The 15063-nt window shown below is 42.1% G+C and overlaps 1 long non-coding RNA gene across 1 annotated transcript; it reads right to left on the bottom strand.

The window, feature by feature from the left end:
• Positions 1 to 11535: 11535 nt before the first annotated feature.
• On the bottom strand, positions 11536 to 14798 carry LOC140216658 (uncharacterized). The gene is made up of 2 exons (XR_011893234.1): positions 14754 to 14798; positions 11536 to 11702 (listed from the first exon to the last, which is right to left on the bottom strand). It is a non-coding gene; the product is annotated as an uncharacterized lncRNA (long non-coding RNA).
• Between the last annotated feature and the right edge of the window lie 265 nt (positions 14799 to 15063).

The raw sequence follows: 15063 nt of genomic DNA on the forward strand, positions 1-15063 counted from the left end.
GTGGTGGGTTCTTCATTGTTCATTACCATGCCTTCATGGCTTTTTGCCGGATAAGTATGTCAGACATTCCAGTTTGCTTGTGGAGGGTGTCTATACACTTCTACTAAACACCGTCACTTCAGGTGACCATAATGAGATCATCTGATCTTCTCTCGGAGTTTGTTGTGAGAACACAGTCTTTGTATGGATTGGGTGCAATGACATACAATGTACACCAAATCCTGCATCTTCCTAAAAGTGCGGCTAAACTAGGACCTCATTGGTCGCATTCTTCATTTGTATTTGAAGGCGGAAATGAACTTCTTGTGAAATTGTTCAGCGGAGCTAATGATGTTCCTTTACAAGTATTGGAATGTTATGTACTTGCTCGAAAGTTACAGGCAGCTAAAGCTAGTTTATATCTTTCACCAGAAGCAGTGAGTTTTTTTGGCGTACAGGAGAGGAGAGCTGGTCAGCAGACAGTTTTGTTAGGCACTGGAAAGGTGTGCCTGAACTTGGATGAAAGTGAAAAACAGGCTGTAGTCCACAACCGTGGCTGTGACTCAACTAGTGTCACTGAATATTACCGAATGGTCATCAACCAACAAACATTCCACTCTCTCCAGTACACTTGAACTATAAAGACTAAAAACAGTGCATTTGTCAGCTTCTCAGGTGTGTTTTCTCTCATTTGTAGAATTCTTACTGGAGCGAATTCTTGTATAATTCTGAAATGCAAGAAACTATTTCCTGTTGAAATTCTCCATGCAAAGCACCTTTCAGTCTGCGTCAGAAGAGAGGAGCCACTAGTTTACGTAACACCCAGCGAAGTTATGCGCCTTTATGTGTTTATAGAAATAGACAACAATATTTTTGAATGGACAATACGAAACCTTTATGAAAGAGACTAATTCCTGTGCTCAAGACATGGCAACGATGAACAGAATCTTCAGCCATGGCACGTGAATGTCTGGTAATAACAGGTTATAGCTTTAAAAAACAACAGTTGGTAACAGTGCACCACGCTTTATGGCGTTCTGTAATAATCAGCTTTTTGATGTTTGACTATATTAAACAAGCCAGAGCCATCAAAATTCTAGAGTGTTTATTTTTTCTTGCGATAGCTTCTTGTTTTCCTAATGAACCAGCTAGCCCAGTTTGCCACTCTTCATTATTGTACTCTTGTTGATTAGGTGCTTGGGGAATTGCATGGTCTGCATGTTGGCAGTAGTGATGCAGCTGCTGATGAACAGTTGCAGTAGCCAAAACATGACAATATGACAATATTTTACAGGACTTATGCACAGTTTCGGGTCGGTGTCCTTACATGTAGCGAAGGGCCCTATTCAACCACGTGACTGCCTTGAGTGGGTGATCACAGTGAACAAACAGTGCTTCACTAGCAGATGGTGAAGAGGTAAAGCTTCTCAGTCTGTATGCAGAGGCATGGAAAGCAGCTGAATGTTAAGTGAGCAGTTATGCTACTTGATACAACAGCATCATTTTCACACCATGCATCTGTCTTCCTCACTTTATTTTCTCCTTTTACTCAATGTAGCTGGTGCGAGTTCATCCGTTAACTGTGGCGGCATGACTAAGACACTATCTTTTCTCTGAATGAAACTAGCAAACTCTGAAATTTTATTTTAACAATGTATTACGGTTTGAATCAAAGACTCCAAACACTATATATGAAGCCTGTTCTGATACTCTTCTTTGCTGTCGCGTGCTGAAGGCTACACAGGTTAAACTACTTTTACACATTTCGACGTGCGGTGGTTAAACTAGCACCCAGTGAAGAACTGTGTCTTCTGATTTTGCAATATGTGCACTGATGTTTAGCTGTTTTTGTTCATGAATATGTGGTTTTAAAAATGGTAAATCCATGTTCTTACTTGAATAAGTTCTCAGATCTGTACTCACTTTTGCTTAAATAATATTGCTGTATTGTCATGTTCTGGTATATTGCTGTAGATCTTGTACCAATAGTGATGCTTGTCCTGTTTCCTTGCTTCCTGTCAGTGTGCCATGCCAGTTTGTTCTTTTTGCACAAGCTCACTTGTGTTCTGTCACATATCACAACACTTTTGAGATGAATGCAAAAGTGCATAGTCTAGAGAAAATAGCTTCATATGAAGTTGTAATATTATAAAAGCATGTGCCAATTAGACCTGGTGTTCTATACAGCATCTGTGAGCACAAATGGGCATGGTGAAGTTAGTACTTCAGTCTGTGTTCTTCCTCATGTGTTTGTTTAAATGTGGCTAAAGTTGCTAGCCTATTCTTTAGACGATGGAGTGTAAAATAAACCCTAGTCATGTTTGTAGTCATGTTGCTTGTGTCTTGTCCTTGTTCCTTTGTGGATGGATGCATTAGCGTTGTTATAATTTTCAAATCAAGTATGCACCAACTAGCCCAGAAACTAGCTTTAATGAAATCACGTTGGTAGTGTCTATGGCATTCACAAACTCAGCCTGACATGTTAGAGCTACAGTTAGTATCCACAGTCTTGAAAGTGTTTTGTTTTGCTTTTGTAAATAAACTTTATTACAACAGTAGGAAGATACCTATGAAGAAAGGAGTCAGACAAGTAGACACAATCTCTGCAATGGTATTCACTGCGTGCTTGGAAGAAGTATTCAAGCTATTAAACTGGGAAGGTTTAGGAGTAGGGATCGACGGCGAACACCTCAGCAACATTCGGTTTGCCGATGACATTGTTCTATATAGCAACACTGCGGACGAGTTACAACAAATGATTGAGGACCTTAACAGGGAGACTGTAAGAGTGGGGCTGAAGATTAATATGCAGAAGACAAAGATAATGATGAATAACCGGGTAAAGGAACAAGAGTTCAAGATCGCTAGTCAGCCTCTAGAGTCTGTGAAGGCGTAGGTCTACCCAGGTAAACTAATCACAGGAAACCCTGACCATGAGAAGGAAATTCACAGAAGAACAAAATGGGCTGGATCGCATATGGCAGACATTGTGAGCTCCTGACTGGGAGCTTACCATTATCATTGAAAAGGAAAGTACTTAATCAGTGCATTTTGCGGGTGCTGACATATGGCGCAGAGATTTGGAGACTGACAAAACAGCTTGAGAACAAGTTAAGGACCGTGCAAAGAGTGATGGAACGAAGAATGCTAAGTATAACTTTAAGAGACAGAAAGAGAGCAGTTTGGACAAGAGAGCAAACGGGTATAGATGATATTCTAATAGACATTAAGAGAAAAAAATGGCGCTGGGCAGGTCATGTAATGCGCAGATTAGATAACAGTTGGACAAGTGCAGTAGAGGATGGCAGAAATCTAGGTGGTGCGCCAAAATTAGGAAATTTGCGGGTGCTAGTTGGAATCAGTTGGTGCAGGACAGGGGTAATTTGAGATCGAAGGGAGAGGCTTTCGTCCTGCAGTGGACATAAATATAGTGATGATGATGATGACAGTAATCCTGTTTTGGATATGCATTAAATGTTGCACATCCGTCTCGCAAAATTTGTAAATGTAATTTTGTACTAAAAGAACTGGACCACACCTGCTACAAATATGGACGGATACTTTTCTCATGCAACATCCCCAATGTAGTTTCACAGGCTAAGTAACGCTGCTGTGCTTTGAAAACGTGTTCTTTAATTTATGTTGAAACCTGTTTAGGATAATAATATATCTGCATACAATCTGTAAAACGTTTTGATAATTGCACAGTTTACACACTTCATTTTTATTTGATACTCTAATATCCCAACTGTGTTAATCTGTTCACGTGGCAGGCAATGCATTCAGGGTTGTATATTCAGTTCACTTTAAAAACGTCTCTTCAGGCTTGTGGGCTCCGGCATGTGTGCTATTTCTAACATGCTTTATCAGTGCCTCAATCAGATTTCTGTATGTCATATGATAATCTCTATCTGGGTTTAAAAGACTGATACATCATGCTATTTGATCTTGTAAGCAGCACAGAGAAATCTATCTGCTGCCTGCCAGTCTGGCAAAGAGTCTTATGGGTCGGGTAGGAATATATATCACTCTTAGAAGAACCTGTACAACCTATACATATTCTTAAGAGACTTGTAGAAATTTCTATCAGTTTCTTTTGCTAGGGTACTGATGTTACAGGGAGGCTTGGCGATTGAGGCCAGCAATTGTTCTGCCCAAGTGTCTCTCATAATATTACTGCAGTAGATCACCACGTGCATTCTGTTCTAGAAGCTGAAAAGGTAATGCTAATCTGTGTAATGCATCTGTCGAATGCCGACAACAGTATGATGATGCGGTGACAACGATGGCATGATCGACGATGGGATGACAATTCTAGAGTCATCACGATTGAGGCATAACGACTTTGGGATGATGAGTGCATGAATGGCAATGACTGCGTATCTACTACACAGCGTGAAGGCGGCAGCATCCGACGGCGTGATATTACAACTAATTTGAAATGACAATGCAATGATGACGACAGATTGAAGACTGAAGTGTTGGCATGCCGACACCGCATGCCAACGACGTGCTGCACGACCAGAGACCAGGAAACAGCAGTGGCCACCAAGGCCGGCAGGCACGCGCAGCAGCTAAGCCCAGTGGAGGGGGGAGATACGGACCGGGCGGCGGCTTGCGAGAGCAAGGATGACGTGGCGTCGCGGCGACGCCCTCTCCCCTCACGCAACACCTGGTGCACTATAGCGACAGCAGGTGTACCCTTTCACCCCCTCTGTTTCGTCGAGGCGCGCTCGTGACGTGGTCGCAGCCAATGGGATTTGAGGTGCTGTTTCGCTGAGACGACAGACGCCAGCTTTTTTGTTCAATGGGCCATTTGACGCTTTCGCATAAATAATTGCTACAGAATAATGACAACGTGGTTATGTTGAGCTCGCGTTCACACTTCATCTGCACGGACCGCCCTACCTGTGTACTTTTGGTACTGGGGCCAATTCTGTACCATGCAATACACTCAGCCATGGAGCACCCGCAATGATCACGCGATAGGCAAAAAACGCTGTGCTTTAAACATGCACCCATAGAGTGCCCCAATATTGCAACCAGCCGATCCGCGCATAGTGAAGCGTCCGCATGGCCGCGTTTGCCACGTGGCTGTGCTATGCGAGTGTGTGGCTGATATATTAATTGAGTAATCGAAAGACTGGTTCCGAATGCATTTACTAACCAATTTGAGTCCGCGGCACTTTTATGTGCTGCTTTGAATAACTGCGTGTGGTACCGCGGTTCCCGCAGTTGCCCAATGCATGTGGCGCGTACTTTAGCAGCAGCGCTCGGCGTGTTTCGACTAAAGCAATTTCATTTCAATTCTGCTCGCCACTCATGGCGGCTGTAGCTGCTTATAGTTATACAGTACTTTGGTTATAAAGTACAGTAAGTCTAGTTAATAAATTTTATTGGAATGAGAGGCTTTATTTTGTTAAATCGAGAACTTCGTCAAATTGAAACCCCTTGATTAGATCACGCAACATGCCATAAAATTGATGCAAGAGCCAAAAATGTCGTTCTTGCCTACGTTCACACTTGTTGTAGCAGTTGAGCATGTACTCTGCCTTAACGGAAGAAATGATTAAACATTCTTAAAAGCTATATGTCAGTGATACTCAAATCACCAGAAGTCAATTAGACCTACTATACCCACATTTTTCTTTTTAATTATGGCAAATCAGGCAAGATATTAGTTGATTCTAGGTTTTCAGTGCTCATGAATGTGACAGTGAAAGTATTGAATGTCATGTAGTGTAATGCAACGAAAACAAGGACACAGGAAAAAGCAACACACAGACATAATTAGGCGCTTGTGTCTTTGTTTCATTTCTTCTTGTGTTCTTGTTTTTGCTGCGCTACACTACATGCCGTTCCATGACGATCAACGAACAAGCCCACATTGCCACCCCCGTGTAGAGAACAGGAAATTTCGTTATACACTTAAACCTTGATATAACAAAGTGGGTAAAATCGGCAATTCGCTTCGTTATAAAGAAATTTCCTTCTATTGAAATTCGATCTGTTATGGAAATGAGTACAGTCGCCGATCTATTTTTGTTGCACGGAAAGGGGCCATGCAAGAAAACATTTTATTTTGACATATATAGGAGTCAGCGACGAATGGTACGGTTTCATGCCACGTTGATATCTTCACATCAGCGGTACGAATTAAGTGACGCCATGCTTTCGCGTGCACTCCGCCCCCAAAGCGTCGCCCGGTCGCACTGCGACGACGCTATCATGAAAAGCGTCGGCAGCTGGGAGCGAATGCTTCGTCTGCTTCTCGTTCCAACGGGTCATCAAAACTCGAGATTGCGCAACCTTCAATACTAAACGTGCGGGAAAATAGCTTACGTGATGCCACGCCGTCTTGGCATGCCCGCTCTTTCCACACGCAGCAGATTACCTCTAGAGCAGGGTGCGCGGCTGCGTATGCACTCAGCCGCGCTTACAGCCGCGCTCAGCCGCGTCTCGGCCAGTCATGGCCGAGACGCGCGCCAACTTACCCCCCCCCCTCCACTCCGCCCCCTCGCGCGCGCTTGATCGCGTTACTGCGAGCTCGCTTTCCTTCCCCACTTTGCCATTACTCGCGTGGGAAGGCCGCACTTATGAAGCCACCATCTTTCTTGTCTCACTCTCGCACACTTTCACTCGCACCTAAAGCACAAGTGCGCGGGGCGCGATAGGATCTGATCGCACTTGGACTTAATTTATACGGAACATGATGCGGCTCCAAGCTGTTGTTCTTGTCGCGCTGCACGCAGTTTGAGAGGTGCGTTTGCAAGGAGCCGCTTGTAATTCAGTCATTTGACTATCTGCGTCCGCGGAAGTTACCATTGATTGTCTCAATTGGCACTCCTCTGCGGCAGAAGCGAAATTTCGTTATATTGAAATTGCACACAAACACACTTCTTTATATTGAGGCTCTAAATGCATGGTGTTCTATGGAGAAGAGGCTATGATAAGTTAAATACGTCGTTATATCGAGAATTTCATTATACTGAGGTTTAACTGTATAGAGATTTGAATTTATATACCTTGTTGTGCAGCTCCTTAGGTCATGGTTTCTATGACTATGACTCATATGACTCTGTATCTGTTGCGTAGAAAATCTTTCTCGCCCCGTTTCCCTACCGTTCTCCTTTTGGAGGAGGCCCCCTCTTGATGCTGTCCTTAATTGTACCTCTCTTGGCCCACATCATTTCATAATCGAGGCATGTAAGGCCACAGTTCCTTATGCGATGCAGCTCTGACATCATGCGTACCATACAGAATTGTACGTGAGCCTGAGCCCATGCATAACCATTCTTCTGATCAAATGTTAATTTTTAGACTGACGTCCTTTCCTCTTGCATGACAGTTATCTCTGCTGTATTGTTGCTGCTCTCTCATGTATGTATACCAATAAATTATCTTAGTCAATTTCTTCTTGAACATTGAGTCCAATCTTTGCCAACTTAAGTGTCTGTTGAATGTTAATTTTTTAAGACCTGTCTTCACAATCTGCCTCCACCTCATCCATTTTAGCATCCTCAATTCAGTCACTTCTCAATCCTGACTTCTAGGTGACCTTATTAAAATTGTTTAGGTTCCATACAGTATTGCTGGTCATGTATTGTCTTATAAGTTTATTAGAAAGTGAAAATCTTCAACTTGACTGGAACCTGTGTAACATAAATATCATAATGTCTCTTTTCAGTTTTTCCAAACTATGTCAATTCTGCTGATTCTGTGGGCTGTCCAAATTTTCCATGTTGGTGTTTTCAGTTATCATTGAACTAAGGTATCCGTCTTCTCTATGGTTTACCCACGAGGCTTCCCTTTCATCTACTCTGACAAATTGGCATGTGGCTACCAGATGTGGGCAGCTTGCCTCACAACACATGCACGTGCTCAGCTACTTTTGCCTAACCTTTGTGCTAGATGTCAGTCAGCATGAGCGAAGCAGCGAGAATGGCAATTATGACATTAAGGCAGAGGTTCGAGCATTAAGGGAAGTCATGCTTATGAGGTGAGTACATGTGAAGAAAAGTATTCAGAAATGTTGGGAATTTGCAGTTTCCTGTTTATTGGTCTATTAAACTCTCCCTATCTATTTCAGTTATTTCATCATGTGTTGCAATTTTTAGTTGCAATATGTTTTTAGTAAGTGCTGCCACACTTACTACTAGAAGTTTGAGAACCTATATTGCTTATTCACTTGGTTCATTCATACCTACAAGCAGCAGTCTTTTCACTTTACATCAGCTATTGAATGCAATGCCCAGATATGTTCTCAGTCTACTTCAGTGGGAGTCACTAACACAGTGAATGATCATGAAGCATGTGTGTTCTTAGAAAGTGCCTTCATGTGATGCAGCTGTAAGTTAAGGTAGGGGGTGCTTTGGAAAGCATGTTATGTGGCTTACATGAGAATTATTTTATGCCAGAAAGCACACAAATATTCATGTTTATTTCTGGTGTTCTTCTTGCTTAATTACCTTCTTGATTCAGTGCATATATATGAAGCAAGAGATCCTGGCTTGTTCTTTCTTTACATTAGCAAATTACATTAATCATATAATAGCACACTTTACATAATTGAGCACACTAAAAGTCACTTGGCGAGCAAAACATGTACTTGTCTTTTCGAATATCCCAGCTTAATGTTTTAGTGTGTGCAGTTTGGACGTGATTCTTGAGAAGCGCTGCATCTGCTTCAAGTATATGAGGTATAATTACTTTTGCTTAAAAATAATCCTAATCTTCCTTGATAGCTGTCCTTTTTTTACTAGACAATATAGGCATGGTGCTTAATTCCAAGATAAATATGCCTGCTGTAACTGTATGCGTCAGTGTTTGACTATTCGTTACCTACTATATTCCTATTAGAAAAATGTATTTGCCAACCTCCAATTATTTGCATTGAAGTAGTGAACAGTTTGATGGCAGCCTGTCTGGTTTGGTCAAAAGAGGCACGGTAAATAGTTTAAAATTAGATGCCAACCATGAAAATGAAAAACAAGAACTGGTTCAACTGGAGCTTTGATCGCAATCTTTGTGAACAAGGCTTTCAAGTGGGAGCTGAAACATCTATCTTGTATGCCCGATCTTCATTTGCTTATTATTATTTGAATTCATCTAGCCCTAAAGAGGTGGCAATTTATTTCGAATAGTACTCTTTGCATTTTGTTTCCATTGCTGAGTTTTTTTTTAACGTAACTTTATGCACCACACAAGTACAACTCAAACATTTTCATTCTTTCAAGGACGTCACAACTAGTGGAAGGTATTCTGCACTAACATAATTATATTGAGATTTCCAGTAAATATGTAGTCCTCATAAAAAGTATCTAAATAATTTTGGCCTAAGCGGTTATACATTAACCATGTAGGCTTCATTAACTTCTGACATCACTTGGTCTTGGCAAACTTGTGAGCTGACAAGTTTGAGCATGCAGTCACTTCCCTCCATATTTGTTTCGATGAAGGCTTGCCCTTTGGTGCTACTCTGGATCCACCCCCGTTTCCTGTGATTACCACTACGGCCTTCAAGGCACACACCCCCAGGAAAACTTTTCATGCACAAACCTGGTTCTTTCACACTTTTACTAAGACAGACATTGAAAGCAAGGATGGCATAGCAGGCATGTTGGTTACAGAAGTACTTTATTAAATAGCTTTGTAAGTATTCATCTAGTGGACATGCCCATATCCTCTTCTGCTGAAGTGCAAATTAGCTGGGGGAGCATGTCTCCTTCTCATGCATACCCCAGCCCACCCAATCAGAACTTCAGGAGCGGATGAAATGGACATTTCCACTAGGTGGACACGGAATACATCCTCTGTGCTCTGTCCTATCTTTCCACCCTTCTCCATGTATTTTACTCAGTAAACTACTGGTTCAGCATGTTGGTCACCTTAATCAATCTTCCAGTAGCTCAGCACTTAAAAGGTATACAATACAAATAAGGCACTGTAAACCCAAGCAGTTAGGCTGGCGATTGCTGCTGTTATGCACCATACAGGCTGAAGAAATGGCTTCACCGTAGCTTTCAAAGTTAACTTTACTGAACTTTGACTTTAGAGAAGGCAGAATATAAAAACAGACTAGCATTTTTCTTATGTGCTTCACCACTCTGCTTTTTTGTGTTACTAAAATCAATATATTGAACCTAAATGAAGTAAAAAGAAAAGGAAATTGTGTCACTAATTTAATTTCACTGTCTATTTAAAAGTATAGCAAGATCTTTTAATTGCATTACGAGTTGTTACTTATATTTCGATCTTAATGTTCATTTCTCATGCTCCAAATAGGGCTACAACTGTTCCCTCATCCACAGCTATCAAGGCCTTATGGCAACTTTGGAAGCTCTCTGAACCGAGTAAATGTTATGCATTGCATAATTTCTTAATACATTTTCATGGCTGCCTTTAAACTCTATAGTTCCTCATTAAAGCCAGCATCTCTCTTGTGACCATCTTTAAAGAGCTTGTAGTAATGGATGCCTAACAAGAAAGATGGGTGCTTTGTAGTGCTAGTATGCTCTAAGTAAATCGTTTTATGCAAAAATTGCTGACATAATTGTCTGACAAATACTGCATCATGTTTGCTATTTTGCCTTCTGTTTCAATTTCACTGCATCTATACGTTTTACCAGTGCATGAGTAGGGTTCAAGGCTGTTCTTTAAAATTCTCATGAGCACTTATCATGATCAGTTCCCCATATAAGTGGTTTTGCTGAAGAGAATACAGGAATACGAGCAAAATTGACATGGAACCAACATATAGATAACGTCTGCATGACTGCCTATCAAAAGTTATATTTTCTGAGAAAAAGAAACTGGAACATGCATCGCGTAATGTAAAACTTATTGCATACACCGCCTTCATTAGGATGATACTAGAATATTCAGCCGTTGTTTGGAGTGCCCATCAAGTGACGCTTAAGAGGAAGTTGGAAAGGATACAGAGTCTGGCGGCGCGTTTTATTTGTTCGACATACCGAAGGAAGGAATCGGTCACGCTTATGTTACAGCGTTGCAACTTCGATCTTCTTGAGGTACGTAGGAATAAATATAGGCTGAAGGTGCTTTATCAAATAATGCAGGATCAACTTAACATTGATAAGCTCAAATATCTACATGCTCCAGGCAAAAGATACCAGCGAACTAACCATGACTACGTCATAAAGCCGGACCATACCAACAGTGATACATATCGATACTTATTTTTCCTGGATGCGATAGAAATGTGGAACCAATTGCCAAACGCTATTGTTAGCCTAAAAGATGTCACCGACTTTGAAAATGCTGCTGAGGCATATTTATGGGAGTTTTCGATTTAGTTTTGAAGTGCCAAGTGATATGTGCGACTTGATATTCATTGTACGTATTCTGATAAATGTCAGAAATGTGCTGAACAGCATTCAAGTGAACATCTTATTCACTGTGAATTGACAAGTGTTAAGCAAATTTACGTACATTGACATTGTCCATATTTGATTTATGTAATTGTATTGTCCTCTCTGTTATGATCCTCTATGAGGGTTGACAGTATAAATAAATAAATAAATAGACAACGAGGAATGTGGGTAAGAACACTTTATTTTCAGCACACATGTTTTTTTAATGAACTGCTGTTATACTGCTAAAATCTGCACATTTAATAAAAGTACACTGCTCTGCTTCATCACTCCATGCTAAGTGCAAGTATCCTGTACCAGGAAGTCAAACCAAGACGTGGGATGTTCAGTCTGTGAAAATAAAAACGAGTTTGAAACATTAACGTGCAAAAACTAAAGCACACAAGAAAATAAACACAGCACAGAAACATATCCAATGAATCAGAATTACCTTTGAGAGCAAACATATAATTTCTATGGCACAGTGAAGAAACCTTATTCCTCCGGCTTTTTTTGTGCGCGAGAAAATATGAAAGTGCATGCGTTCTCCCCATATTGTGTATCTGTCACCTTTTCACACACAACAAAGATGTTGTCTCAATGTGCCCAACTGTCTTTGCATATCCATTTCCCTGCTCTCATACCATGATACCTACAGTTATAGGCTGTAGCAATGCTTAGCTTGAATGAACCAACACAAGCTACATGCACTGTGCTGTTGAACATGGCATTGTAAGTTAGATTCATGCACAGCACATTCATGTGCTATAAACATTTGATTGTGATTGTAGGCGAGATAAATAAAAAGCAGGTAAATAAGAATGTTCCCTAATAAGCTGTGCAGAAGTGCTCTCCCGTTTGGACAGAAGCCGAGCACAGCTGCAGTGAACAAGAAGCCAACTTATACAGCATTTAAAATCTAGGTTCTAAATATGCTACAGATTTTTCTGAATTCATGGTCGAAAATGTAGGTGTTAAAGGTGACAAACATTTAAACAGGTCTCTATTCGGACTGGTAATGCTATGTGTCACCTAGTTTGATAAAATATTCCATATCACTGGTCTCCCAAGCTAAGGCTGCTGTCCAGTTGCAAGTGCAAATCACTCAATTATGTCTAGGGCACATTTGAGCAAAAGGCAGCCAAGATTAGTATGCCATTGAGGTCGATTTCCTGACATCTGATTTCTTCTCAGAAAGCTACCTCTCTAAAAAAAAACCTTCACAACAACATAACCCAAACCTTTCTTGAGAAAAGCCATCACCCATCACACTGGTCCTTGAACACTAATTACACAGTGGCTCCTTGTGATGTAATGTTATGTACGTCAGCACCTTACAAAGTACAGGAAAATTTAATAATGGCAGCGTGACAGGTACACAAAAAAGTAAAGGGATAAAACATCACACAGGCTGCCATCAGTGTTCATATCTCCATTTCAATGTGGATGTTTTTAGCAGTGAATGCATGTTCCCATTAAACTGAGTCATAATATTACAAAAGCGAAGGGCAAGGGTCTTTACATTCTAAACTGACAAATGTGCTTTATTACGATTCACCGCAATACAGGAGGTGTTTTGCAGTGAACGGTCACGTAAGGTTTTGGCTAACTATGGCGGGCGTGTCCTGCAGCGAGGCCTCTTGTGTATTGCGGTAAAGCGTATTATTGTGACAAGAGCTAACCTGGCATGTATGGCTTTAGCCAACAAAAGTTCTCAAGACATCATGCATCCTGCCACGAAAATCTGCTTTGTTGAGAGTAGAACATTAGGTTCGTCGCTGACAGAAACCATACATTCCAGATTCACGTAAATATTTCCCAATATCGGCATGCTTCACCGCAACACACAAATATGTTGCGGTGATAACGGTGGTCTAACAGGCTGGTGCAAATGTTTCGACAGGGGAGCGTGCCTTCATCAGGGCAACTGCTTTCCTTGGCAGTTTTCATACACGTGAGTTCCCCCAACTCCCAACAGGGGAGATTTAGCTGGACCTTTGCCAAGAGACGTACCGACAAGCGTTTGGTAGTGGCTGGTAGAGATGCAGGAGTCTAAAAAGCGTTGAGAAATTCGGTTCCGTAAGGTTAGATTCACCGCAATACAAATATGTTAAGCGGTTAGACATTCAAAATGTTTTGCGGTGAATCATAGCAAGGTTACCTGGCCTTTGATGCAAAGCATCTTCCCAAGAGGCACGCTAATCCCGTGGCTAGTTATGCAGTTCCCCGCATGCGAGTGAGTTCCCTGCATTCGGCGGTTTCCCAGTGACATACAAGATGACATTGATTGACTGTGTTGTAAATGGGCGACGGCACTATATGCTGATGCAAAAGCGTCGTTTCGCTTTCGAAAACTGCGCTCGGCTAAAGAGAACACCTTGACTCGCATATGACCAAAGCAGTTGAACAGGAAACTAAGAAATTACGTAGCTATTATGGAAGAAATCAACAGTTGAGAAAAAAATGGCCGTGTAAACATTATTAACTGGCTTACGAGGTAGACAAACCAACGGTTCAAAACATCACAGCCACGTCCGAAATAGCGCTGAAGGCCGGCCAGTACACTTAGGCGCCTCGGCGCGCGTAATGTAACAGGAGACGGCAGGTGCACGCGTACATCATTAAGGAACACATATTATTTATGTCGGTGAAAGCGGTCACTCATCAGTTCTGACATGCTTCACCGCGTAACACTAGTCTACTGCGGCGAAGCTGACTTCAGGACGCCGATTTCTTGAACTTATCTAGCGAGGCAGGTCCGTTTATCACGCTTGGCAACGTTTGACATTTTCTGGATTAATTTCGTTTGTTCTTTTTAATTTTCTTATCACAGTGACTCTGTATCACGCAGTAGCAGAGCTAGTGCCGCGTCTTAACTGCGTTAGGAAAGGTAAGCGTGTGTGCAGCAGGCACGGCGGCATTGGCTCTTGTTTGGAAACTTCAAGAGACACTCTTCCGCGCAGCGATGCCATTTGTATTATTAAAATAATGCAGGTGATGATTAAATGAGCCGAAGCAAAGCTGTAAAAAAGCAGTGGTAATGCTGTTCTAAGATCCTCTCGCTCGAGCGAGATGGTCTTACAAAAAAAGCGCGATGTAACGCGATCTGACGGAACAGCTCGTCATGCCAGTGTTTTCTTACGTCCTCGTTCTTTCGCGCATCCTCCCCTGAACCAGACTACTGAATGGTTCTGTGCACGCACTGACGATCCTGACGGAGGCAATACCACTCACATGAGCAGCTCCATATAAGATGCCACGGCCCATTCCACATGCCGGCTGCAATTTGACGCAGCCAGGAGGCAAAATATGCGCACAAGGCACGTAATGGTAATGCATCAAACAGCTCACAGGCCCAATCCTTTATTACACGCATATGGCGTGGAAAGATGAATTACTCACGCTCTAAGTGGGCACGGAATACGGACCGCTTCGCAGCGAAGCCGGCTCCGTAAGGCGTGCGTCTACAAAAATCCCTCACGTGACCTAATCCTAGGTGCCTAGGGACAGCATCGTTTAGGGATTTTTGAGAAGGCGCGATGCTGGCGCTGAGCCGCCGAGCGGAGCCGTGGCGTGTTCGTCCTCGGCGTGATCGTTCTCTGGACCGCGCGTTCATGGCTCGTTGTTCAACATTGCTCATGTGATTGTGCGTGCGTTGCTTGTGTGTTGGTTGTAGGTTCTGTGTTACTTGGCGGAAAGCCGTGAGTAGCGG

The sequence above is a fragment of the Dermacentor andersoni genome, chromosome 3, assembly GCF_023375885.2.
Source record: "Dermacentor andersoni chromosome 3, qqDerAnde1_hic_scaffold, whole genome shotgun sequence".
In the NCBI taxonomy this organism is placed as follows: domain Eukaryota; kingdom Metazoa; phylum Arthropoda; class Arachnida; order Ixodida; family Ixodidae; genus Dermacentor; species Dermacentor andersoni.